Here is an 11,799-nt window from a genome sequence, read left to right on the forward strand (position 1 = left end):
GCCCTTCAGTTAACAGGAAATTGAATTCAGCACATAGGAGTGGAAAGTAAGACACGTTGCTCAGCTAGGAAACAGGAAAACATGTTGATAAACCTATTTAAAAAAAAGTGAGGGGGCTCAGAAGACCCAGTAGAACTAAAGTATGATGGAATAATAACATGGAAGATAGGAGAGGAGAAATTGGACAGAAGTCATCTAAGTTTCTCATATTTCTAAGAAAGATAAAGACAATGATGAATTTTAAACTCTGTATAGTCAAGTTAAGAATTTAATTTCTAAACGAGCAGAAATAGAAAGTATAATTTCTAAACCAGTGAAGGGGGTAAGGGAGAATAAAGAAGTCTGCATTGATCCAGTAGAAAACTAAAAAAGGGGGGACTTCCCTGGTGGTCCAGTGGTTAAGAATCTGTCTTCCAATGCAGGGGACACAGGTTTGATCCCTGGTCGGGGAACTAAGATCCCATATGGCACAGGGCAACTAAGCCCGTGTGGCAACTACTGAGCCCGTGTGCAGCAATGAAAGATTCCACATGCCGCAACGAAGATCCTGCATGCTGCAACCAAGACCCGATGCAGTCAAATAAAAAATAAATTAATTAAAAAAAAAAGCTAATGTGACATGACAACCACATGCTATGCCTGAGCCTTGATTCTAGATCCCAGAATCTAGAATTTCCCCTAATTTTTTTTTTAATTCCTGTTTTTTTTTAAAAATTTTATTCATTTTTGGCTGCGTTGAGTCTTCGTTGCTGTGCACGGGCTTCCTCTAGTTGCAGCGAGCCCCCCACAACTAGAGAAAGCCCAGGCTTCTCATTGCAGTGGCTTCTTGTTGTGAAGCATGGGCTCTAGGGCACGTAGGCTTCAGCAGTTGTGGCACGTGGGCTCAGTAGTTGTGGCTTGCAGGCTCTAGAGTGCAGGCTCAGTAGTTGTGCTGCACGGGCTTAGTTGCCCCACGGCATGTGAGATCTTCCCGGACCAGTGCTCGAACCCGTGTCCCCTGCATTAGCAGGCAGATTCTTAACCACTGCGCCACCAGGGAAATCCCCCCTTCCCAAATTTAAAGGAATTACTGGGACATCTTGGGACAATTTAATACAGACTATACATTATATAGCATTATTGTATAAATGTTAGATTTCTTGTGTGGGATAATGTGGCCCCCATTTTTGTTGAGCTCCAAGTGCTTTCCTCTAGGATAATTCTCCAACTTTTTGGCTTTAGGACCTCTTCACACTCTGAGAAGTTGTTGAGGACTCAAAAGAGCTCTTGTTTATATAGGTTATACAAAACCCTATTTACCGAATTAAAAGTTAAGACAGAAAATTTGAAACATGTTTATGTATTAATTTAAAAATAAGATTTTCCAAAATAAAAGAGTTAATGAGAAGAGTTGCTTTGTTTACATTTTTGCAACTCTCTTCATATCTGACTTACCAGAAGTAGCTGGATTCTCACATCCACTTCAGCATTTAGTCTGCTGCTGTATATTGTTTTGGTTGAGGTATATGAAGAAAATCCAGCCTCAGATTGATGTGTAGCTGGAAAAAGAAAAATGAGGAATATTTTAATAGCTTTTTCAGATGTTAGGACTATTCTCTTTTTCCCCCCCATTATCAAAGACCATTTAATTTTTAAAGATCAACAATACCAAAAGCATAAAGTGGAGTAGAAGAAAATAGTTTTTTATAAGTACAATTTAATTAAAGCTGTTTACAACTATTCTCTCCCACAGGACTTAAGCATGAATTTTAAAAGAGTAAGAGATGAGGACTTCCCTGGTGGCGCAATGGTTGAGAATCCGCCTGCCGACACAGGGGACACGGGTTCGAGCCCAGGTCTGAGAAGATCTCACATGCCACAGAGCAACTAAGCCCACGCATCACAACTGTTGAGCCTGCGCTCTAGAGCCCATGAGCCACAACTACTGAAGTCCATGTGCCTAGAGCCCGCGCGCTACAACAAGAGAAGCCACCGCAATAAGTCCTCGCACCGCAACGAAGAGTAGCCCCCTCTAGCCGCGCAACTAGAGAAAGTCCGCATGCAGCAACGAAGACCCAACGCAGCCAAAAAAAAAAAAAAAAAAAAAAAAAAAATTAGATCATTTCATTAAAAAAAAAAGAATACGAAATGAGAAAAACAAGTACAGGGTTAGACGAGCCAGCAGGAGTCTGTGGAACTTGAGATTTCACTGCAACAGGAAGGGGACGAGAGTGCCTTTTTTTTTTTTTTTAAATTAAGGTGTTTTATTATTATTATTATTATTATTTGGCTGCGCTGCAGCATGTGGGATCTTAGTTCCCCGACCAGGGATCAAACTCAGGCCCTCGGCAGTAAGAGCATGGAGTCCTAAGCACCGGACCACCAGGGAATTCCCAAGGCATTTACTTTAGTTTGAACGGAAAGCGGCAAGTGGCATAAGCAACTGAGAATGTGCCCCTAATAGAGAGCTCTCCCCTCCTTGCACTCCTTAGTCCAAGGTATAATTTCGGGAGAAAAAAGCATCCTGTATCTAGTTAGTTATGTTATCTACGATTACACCTCTAGTCTGTTTCCCTACACCAACCGATTCAGCAGGACTGAATTGAGTTTAACTCAATTCTGACACTATCTACCTGGAGGTAGCGTTAGATCCCACAGATTAAGGGCTTAGTCCCACAACACTGATGCCTATCACAAATCTGGGACAATTGTACTTCTGACTCAGCGGCTAAAAATTGGGGATTTACATGACCTCTTCCTCGGGTCCCATAATTTGCTAGAACGGCTCACAAAACTCAGGAAATGTTGGTTTACATTTACCAATTTATTATAAAGGATACCTAAAGACCACAGATAAACAGCCAGATAAGGAGGTACATAAAGTGAGGTCCAGAGGGTCCTGAGCACAGGCGCTTCTGTCCCAGTGGAACTGAGATGCTCACAAAGGATTACCTGTGAATAGCAGAAGGCCACTCGTATCGCTCAGGAAATTCCAAGGGTTTTAGGAGCTCTATGCCAGAAACTGGGGACAAAGACCAAAATATACTTCTCTGCCATAACTTTCTTCTAAGGCAGGCATGGCATTGACTGATACCTGGTTTAAAGTCTAAAAATCGTGTCCAGATAAGGCACACCAGCAGATAAGACTCTCATTCCGGTTAAAGTTGAACAGGTGTCTGAACCACTGATCTTGACTGAGTTAGAGCAAATGACTGTGATTTGTCCACATTTCCACAGTTGTTTCCATGTAAAAATCAGTTTTATAGCGACTTTTATTAAAAAACATTCTTTGTTTAAATAGCTATGGCTTATTTTATCATAAGGCTTTTCTTTCTTTTTTAAAAATTTTATTTTATTTATTTTTATTTGTGGCTGCATTGGGTCTTCATTGCTGCGTGTGGGCTTTCTCTAGCGGCGAGCGGGGCTACTCTTCATTGCGGTGTGAGGGCTTCTCCCTGCGGTGGCTTCTCTTGCTGCAGAGCACGGGCTCTAGGTGCACAGCTTCAGTAGTTGTGGCATGTGGGCTCAGTAGTTGTGGCTCACGGGCTCTAGAGCGCAGGCTCAGTAGTTGTGGTGCAGGGGCTTCGTTGCTCCGCGGCATGTGGGATCTTCCCGGAGCAGGGCTCGAACCCATGTCCCCTGCATTGACAGGCGTACTCTTAACCACTGTGCCACCAGGGAAGTCTGCCATTAAAAAATATTCTGATCAAATAATCTTGCAAAGGAGATAACCTTCAAGCCTTCAAGCTTCAAGCCTATAATATAAAAGCAAAGAGTAAATGATTTTCTGCTCAGTTATCACGTTTAGGATCTTTACAAGGAGTGTGCTAGGCCCCAGGGAGCACTCCTTGCTGTTCATGCCCCAAATTTCACGTCCTGTCCTGTCCTTGAGCGTGGAAATGGTCAGCCGACTGGTTGCAGTCCACACTGTTTCTCCCACAAACATCCACACAGCTGTCACATAGTTCTTTCCATCCAGTGTGAAGCAGTGATAAACTCCTGCAGGATGAGTTATCACGTTTCCTTTCTCCATGAAAATCTGAAGTCCTCTTTATCTCTTTCATCAAAGTATCCACTGCCATCCAAGATGTAGCAAATTTTACATCCTAGTACAAATGCTCCCAGCAAAACATCTTAACCTTTTCTTCATAATTTGGAAATTTATTTTTGCATACGTTTATTATGACCATCCCAGAGTAGTCTAATTCTGGATCATTCTGATATTTGCCAGCTTCCAGTAAAGGACTCCAAGCTGGTGCAGCTGCTCCAGGAGGACTGGGCAGCTGGGCTCCAGGCCAGGGGGCCACCTCAGGTCATCTTGGGACTCCTCCATGTACCAGACCTCCTGCACCATGGTCTGGGCCTGGGATGGGGGTGGTGCAGTGCATCACCCGGGGCTCCCTGACCTGCATGGGCTGAGCTGGGTCGAGGCCCCAGTGGCCATTTTTTAGGGGGGCATCCCAGCTTGGGCCACTGCCCAACCCCCATTTCCCGACTGGGCGAGGCCTGACCCACGGTATTCACTTACGATAACAAAATGTACAAGTGATACTTTCTCAAAGGTTAATTGCAATGTGGAATCTGAAACAACACCAATATGCCTTTCCTACTCTGTTACATTCAAACCCCTCATATTCAAATCCATTCTGGAATAGGTCTCTTACCCATGCATAACTTTTTAACATCATGCATTGGTCATTTAGAAAATACTGGCTGAGTTATGCAGATCTTCCAAAAGTTGACACATTTCATTACACAATATGAAAAAAAATCACATTTGGTAGACCATTAATCTCATTAGAAACATCATGAAGAATTGGGAAGCTGGGACTTCCCTGGGTCCAGTGGTTAAGACTCCGTGCTCCCAATGCAGGGGGCCAGGGTTTGATCTCAGGTCAGGGAACTAGATCCCACGTGCATGCCGCAACTAAGAGTCCGCATGCTGCAACTAAAGATGCCGCATACGCCAATGAAAATCCCGTGGTGCCACAACCCAGCGCAGCCAAATAAATACATAAATAAATATTAAAAAAAAAAAAAGAATTGAGAAGCTCTCAAACTCAGGGTATATACAAGGTTTCCAAAATTTTAGTTTTCCCTTGAAAGCTCCAATATAAAAAAATCATTGGTAACATATACTATAAGCTATTTCCTTGAAGTGACTGGCTCATTTCATTCATTTTTGAGAAAATATCTGCCAAATATTTGAGTCCAAATGGCTTCTGCATCGGTTGTTCTTTTCAGCTGAAATGTTGTTCTGTGAAGAAAGCAGCTGCTTCAACCCACAGCTCAAATAAAGCACTCCCGCTCTTCCTCAGTGCTTTTCCAGGAGACAACCATCTTTCCAGGGTCTGCAGCACAAGTGCTTTGTATGTACTTCCATTTTTATTACATAAGATATTAGAAAGATATATACCCAAGAGTTACGATTTAATCAAATTATTAATTTCTACTGCTTTATTTAGTACATCGTATTAATAGACTTAAAAAAAAAAGACAGAGAGTGCACGATGGTGAGCAATAAAATCACTACTAGTATAGTCTGGTGCCTCTGCCATGATTCAGGGTAAGGTATAAGCGGTTTTCCCCACCGTTGCTTTTGCACCATTTGGGCAAATGTTAACACAGTGAGAAAGGCAAGTGACTTCTTAGTATTACGAAAATTATTTAGATCTCGTGGTGCCCCTCCTCCCCCAGGGTCCGCGGACCACACTTTGAGAACCGTCGTTTGCTCTAGGTCGCAGCATCTTGTCCTAACCTCCACTTAACTTTATATTCATTAAGTTCTGATCTTTCGTCCTTCTGAGACCGTAAAAACAGCCCAGCAGCCTCCTCTCGAGCACCTGGGGAGGCTGCTTCCAGCGGGAGCCAGAGCTGCGGGGCGTGGCCAGCGCCTCACCGCAGCTGGTACCCGAGGGGCCCTCACCCCTCTTTCCCTTACCTCACTTCCTCTTCCCCTCCCCAGCCCCTTTAACCCTTCGTTTTCCCCAAAGACGGAAAGAACGCGAGAGGAAATGCCTCAATTTAAAAGAAGCCGCCAGAGTGAATGGTGCTGGGACAGGGGACACTCTGCACAGCACATAAACGACTGTGACCGTTTGTTTCAAAAAAAAAAAAATCTATCTACCTATCTATTTCTATATATATCTTGATTGTTCTTTTTCTGGTTACAAAAGTAATAGATGCTTTTGTTATATAATGTTCAACCCCCACAGAATTGCATAAAGTAGAAATTGAGTCTCCCACTATACCCCACTCCCATACCCTCTTAGGTTTCTGTGCCTTTAATTTTTCATATATAGGTATGTATGTATGTTAAGATATTTCTCTGCAACTTTCTATTTTCACTTAATATATCACAATGCATTTTTCTTTTTCTTTTTTATTTGAGTCTTAACCATGCAGAGTCTTAACCACTGGACTGCCAGGGAAGTCCCCCAATGCATTTTTCTATATCAGCAAATATTTACCTCATTCTTAATGACAATGGACATTTAGGTCATTCCCAATTTTTCCCTATTACAAACAGTGCTGCAGTGAACACCTTGCACTTATGTGTCTGTACAATTTGGTAAGTATTTCTATGCTGTCAGTCTCTCAGAGTGGAATTTCCAGATGAAGAGTTACGTGCACTTTATAATAGGATGGATGATACTAAATTGCCCTCCAAAGAGATTGTACTAACCAACACTCCATCCAGCCACAGCAACGATATTTTGAAATGATCTGTTCATATCTCCATCTTCCGGATACCCTCACTGGACGCTGGTCCTCTCAGGAATAGAATGTGCCCTCTTGTCCATCTGTGGGTCACACCTGTCATGTCGTAGGAGCTCAGTAAACTGGTGTGGAGTGGATGTGAATGAACAGATAACATTAACACTATGGCCAGGCTTCTCCTATGTGTGCCAGGCACCATTCAAAGCAACTTATCTGCATGAATTTATTTAATCCTAGTAACTGCTAGGAGTAGGGATTTTTATTATCTCCATTTGCAGTTGAAGAAACTGAGGCTCAGAGAAGTTAAGTGACTTGCCCAGGCATGAGACAATCACGACAAAAGACTTCCACGGGACTTTCCTGGTGGTCCAGAGGTTAAGACTCCGCCCTTCCACTGTAGGGGGTGCGGGTTCCATCCCTGGTCCGGGAACTAAGATCCCTCATGCCATGCGGCCAAAAAACTTAAAAAAAAAAAAAAAAAAAAGACTTCCACAAACAGGGAGAAAGCTTTATACTCTGGAAATCTGTTACCAAGATGGTAATGTTGCTTTTAGTTCTTTTTAATCCCTTTCAATCATTTCCCCTTCCTCTAACTTTGGACGTCTAGTTTTATTAGGAATCTTGAGGATTAATTAACTTATGCAACCTAAGAGAAAATTTCACAAAATTTAATAAAGTTTTATTTATTTATTTGGCCATGCATGTAGGATCTTGGTTCCCTGACCAGGGATTGAACCCATGCCCCCTGCAGTGGAAGTGCGTAGTACTAACCACTGGACCACCAGGGAATTCCCTAAATAGTGTTTTAAAATCTTCCAAATTTGTTTCTGGACCCCACCTGTTACTGTCCATAGATTTATTTTACAAAGTTAAAATCAGAGTAGTAGGGTTTCCCTGGTGGTGCACTGGTTAAGAATCTGCCTGCCAATGCAGGGGACACGATTCGAGCCCTGGCCCAGGAAAAACCCACATGGCGCCGAGCAACTAAATCCATGCACCACAACTACTAGGCTGCACTCTAGAGCCTGCGAGCCACAACTACTGAGCCCACGTGCCACAACTACTGAAGCCCACGCACCTAGAGCCCATGCTCCACAACAAGAGAAGTCACCGCAATGAGAAGCCCGCGCACCGCAACGAAGAGTAGTCCCCGCTCGCCGCAACTAGAGAAAGCCAGCGCACAGCAACGAAGACCCAACGCAGCCAAAAATAAATAAATAAAATAAATAAATTTATTAAAAAAAAATCAGAGTAGTAGTTTGTGTTCTTTTATTGGGGGGGTCTGTTTACCTTTCGTGATGATTCAAGTGTAAATGAATGCTATACCCCCCCTTTATCCCCACCCAGTGCAGGCTTGAGAGGGTGAATTTGTACTTGGCCTTCAAGGATGAGCTGGGTCTGGCAATGCGGAGTGGAAAGAACCCACTTGATGGAAGGAAGGGACAGTGCAACTGCTCAGAGTCAAGGACTACTCAGGGGAATGGCTAAATTTAGGGTTCTTGTGGAGAGGGAATAGTAACTGTGGGGGGTAGGTGAAGGCCATGAAATGTTATAAGCTATTCAGATTTTATTGTATCAGGCAGTGGAGAGCTACTTCACTATCTGAGCTGTGGAGTGACTGCTCAGGGCTGTGCTTAGGGTGACAGCGCTGGAAGTGGCGGGGAGGGCTGATAGGAGGGGGAGGGAGCACAGACTGACTATTGGCAGGGAAATCAGTTTAGAGATGACCATAAATAGCTCTGCTATCAACGCCTCCCCCTCAACCTTCCTCCCTCCCATCTTCTGATTTCTAATAATGGCATCACCATTCTCCCAGCCCCAGGGATGGAAGTCTGAGTCACTGTGACTCCTCCCCCGTCCAGCTAGCTGCAGTTCCTGCATACGCCATCTCTACGCTGCCTCTGCACTCTTGCACCTTCTTGAGGGTCCTGCCAGGACCCTGTGTCAAGTCTCTCCGGTTCAAGAACCCTGGCCTCCCTTCCCCAGGCCTGATTCTCCACTGTCTGACATCCCCTCACTGCTGTGCCAGATGTTACCAGATGTTACTCCCTGCCTACAAACATAGCACGAAACTAATGTCCTGGTGTGTCCACCTGGGTGAAGTGCAAGGCCCTCACTCTACTCGTGTCTGCATGGTCAGCCTCCTTCCACGTCGTAAAGATCCGTGAGAACACACTTGATGGATGTTCCTGCCCTGAGCTCATCAGGGTCTCCCCCATCAGAGGTGATTTTCTCTTTGCCAGATGCCTAATGTGTCATCTACACTCCTCCTGGGACACTTTCCCCTTGTGCCTGGTTTGTGGTGATTTGTGGTTCCCAGAGGGTAGAGACTGAGTGATATGCATTTCTGTGCCTCCACGGGGAACTTGCACATGACCTAGACTCAATAACTAATTGAGGTTTGATTTAAAATATGTAAGGGGACTTCCCTGGCAGGCCAGTGGTCAAGACTCCGTGCTTCCAATGCAGGGGGCGTGGGTTCAATCCCTGGTCAGGGAACAAAGATCCGACATTCTGTGTGTGGCCAAAAATTATAAATAAATAAATAAATAAAATCTGTAAGGGTGAGAGTTTCCAAATCTGCTGACCCAAAGGAGGATATAAGCACCTTTCCTTTAAATATCACCTTTCTCTGAGGTGGCTTACAGGGCCAGCAGTTATCACCACAAAAAATTCCAAAGAAGTACAATAAATAGGGGCTCTGGGTCCTATTTTTTCTCCTTAAAAGAATGATGGACTACTAGCCAGGTATACGAGTATGAACTAGAGCTCTGCTACTTCCTAGCTGTGTGACTTTGAGCAAGTGTCCTAACCTCTCTGAGCCAATGGAGCTGACATCAGCTGCCTCACCAAATAGATACTGCATGAGGAAGGCTGGCATGGAGCTGGAGCCCTGGGACGTGGGCTGTGAGAGCAGTTTAATCGGAAGATTTTGCCTTGACTGTCCTGGGCTGCTGCTGTGCTGTCAAAGGACCCATGTGCTCCCATTCTGATCCCTCTGCAGGTGAAGGCCAGACTCTGGAACACACTGAGGCTCTAGTATTGCCTCTTGCCAGGCCTCTGACACCTTGGTCCACCATACAGAGAAACAAATGAGCCCCTGGTGGGGGGAGAACAATTTCTTTATGACCATTTCAGAAATGGCAGTATAGGTAGTTGTCATACATAACAGAATCTGATCGTTTGGGCCAAAAGGAGCCTGGAGGAGCAGTCATCCTCCCAGTTTATAGGTATAGACACTGAGGCCCTGGTGCCTGATAACACTAGGATGGCATGAAAGCCAAATACCAGAGGCTTCCATGGTCTCTGCTGTGTTTTGTTTTTTTTTTAATGTTTTGTCTTATTTTGTTTTTTGGCTGTGTTGGGTCTTCGTTGCCACGTGCAGGTTTTCTCTAGTTGCAGCAAGCGGGGACTACTCTTCGTTGCAGTGTGCGGGCTTCTCATTGTGGTGGCTTCTCTTGTTGTGGAGCATGGGCTCTAGGTGCATGAGCTTCAGTAGTTGTGGCGTATGGGCTCAGTAGGTGTGGCTTGAAGACTCTAGAGCACAGGCTTAGTAGTTGTGACACACGGGCTTAGTTGCTCCATAGCATGTGGGATCTTCCCAGACCAGGGATCGAACCCGCATCCCCCGCATTGGCAGGCGGATTCTTAACCACTGCGCCACCAGGGAAGTCCCTCTGCTTGTGTTTTGAGTAAGAGAATTGGAACAGAATGAAAGGGATAATGGGTCACTCTAGGACATGCTGGCTCAAGGTTAGGCCTTTGAATGAGGTCTCAGACTTTGGGGGTGGCCCCAGAACAGCCTCCCCTTAGGTCCAGTCTACTAGATCTCTGGGCCAAAGTAGTAGCTTTGCCTGGCTGAGACAGGGAGAAGGAAGCTTTGAAGTCACTAATTCAAGGTCACTTTCCTGGCCCAGCTCCATCTGGCAATGTTGACTCTGAGGCAATGAAGGGGAGAGCTGGGAACACAGGGCAGAAAGAGGTGGCTAGCATTCGACCGGGTTGGTGTAGCTGGGAAAGTGGGGGCTGGGGTCAGATTTTTCTAAATAAAACCCAGCCCCAACTGGTGTCTCATTTCAAGAAGATGAGTGAAGAGAGAGCGAGAGACTTTGGTTGTTTATGGCAGAACCAATCAGTATTGTCTTTTGTATGAAAGCAGGCAAAAAATGGAACCGTTTGCCTGAGTACTGTCTGACAAGCATCGTTGGTTGTCGTTGAGCACAGGGTGTGTCCCAAGTCTTTAACATAACGTTATTTCACCCAAGTCTCCTGGCAGCCCTGTTGCTGTTATAGTTCCCATCTCGGAAAGGAGGAAACAGACTCTGGCTATGCTTAATGACTTCGAGGACTAGCAGCTTGACCTTCTGGTGAGAAGCTGAGGGATTTCAACTCTTTTTTTTTTTTTTTTTTTGCGGTACGCGGGCCTCTCACTGTCGTGGCCTCTCCCGTGGCGGAGCACAGGCTCCAGACGCGCAGGCTCAGCGGCCATGGCTCACGGGCCTAGCCGCTCCGCGGCATGTGGGATCTTCCCGGACCGGGGCATGAACCCGTGTCCCCTGCATCGGCAGGCGGACTCTCAACCACTGCGCCACCAGGGAAGCTCGGGATTTCAACTCTTGACTCGCGTCAGTCTACCTAACGCGTGGAGGGGATAGGAGGATCTGAGAGCGAATTTGAGGAGACCCGAGGTGACCACGGTCTTAGTTCAAGAACACGGAACGCGCACTGGTTAAATGCGCCTTGGAGTTTCAGCCCAGCTAACGCGAAGGACGCAGGAGTTTGTTCAGATTTGCCTTTTGGGGCTTAAGCTGATGTGTCAGCAACTGATACTCTGGTTTAAATAGGGCATCCTGGAGAGAGGGTTTTTCCTCGCTAACGGCTCCCCTAATCCTCCAGTTCCCACCCCCAGCTCCCGGGTCCCGGTGGGTCTCACCCCTCTCTTACCTCAGTAGCGCTGAGCTTTCCGCGGTGCCCAGAGACGCGCGCGCCGGGCGCGAGGGCGGGGTCCGGGCTGGTGCAGGGCCCAAGGAGGAGTCCGGCCCCTGCCGGCCCCGCCTCCTCCCGGCGAGGCCCAATAGGGTGGCGGGCCCCGGCAGTCCC

General features: G+C 45.9%; 1 long non-coding RNA gene and 1 pseudogene across 4 annotated transcripts in view; both read right to left on the reverse strand.

Annotated features, from left to right (window-relative positions):
- The window catches only part of LOC132420724 (uncharacterized), a 68,150-nt gene extending 56,424 nt beyond the window's left edge, over positions 1–11,726 (reverse strand). For 2 of the 4 annotated variants that reach the window (XR_009518420.1, XR_009518419.1), the window contains exons 1-2: positions 11,644–11,726; positions 1,435–1,538 (exon numbers count right to left, since the gene is read on the reverse strand). This is a non-coding gene — a long non-coding RNA (uncharacterized lncRNA). Of the gene's footprint in view, positions 1–1,434; positions 1,539–2,931; positions 3,282–6,664; positions 6,815–11,643 lie in introns of those variants that run through there. The other 2 variants (XR_009518422.1, XR_009518421.1) reach the window with 2 other exon arrangements.
- Positions 3,849–4,333, reverse strand: LOC132421183 (acireductone dioxygenase-like; annotated as a pseudogene).
- Positions 11,727–11,799: the final 73 nt, after the last annotated feature.

This window comes from Delphinus delphis, chromosome 2, assembly GCF_949987515.2.
Source record: "Delphinus delphis chromosome 2, mDelDel1.2, whole genome shotgun sequence".
Classification (NCBI taxonomy): Eukaryota; Metazoa; Chordata; class Mammalia; order Artiodactyla; family Delphinidae; genus Delphinus; species Delphinus delphis.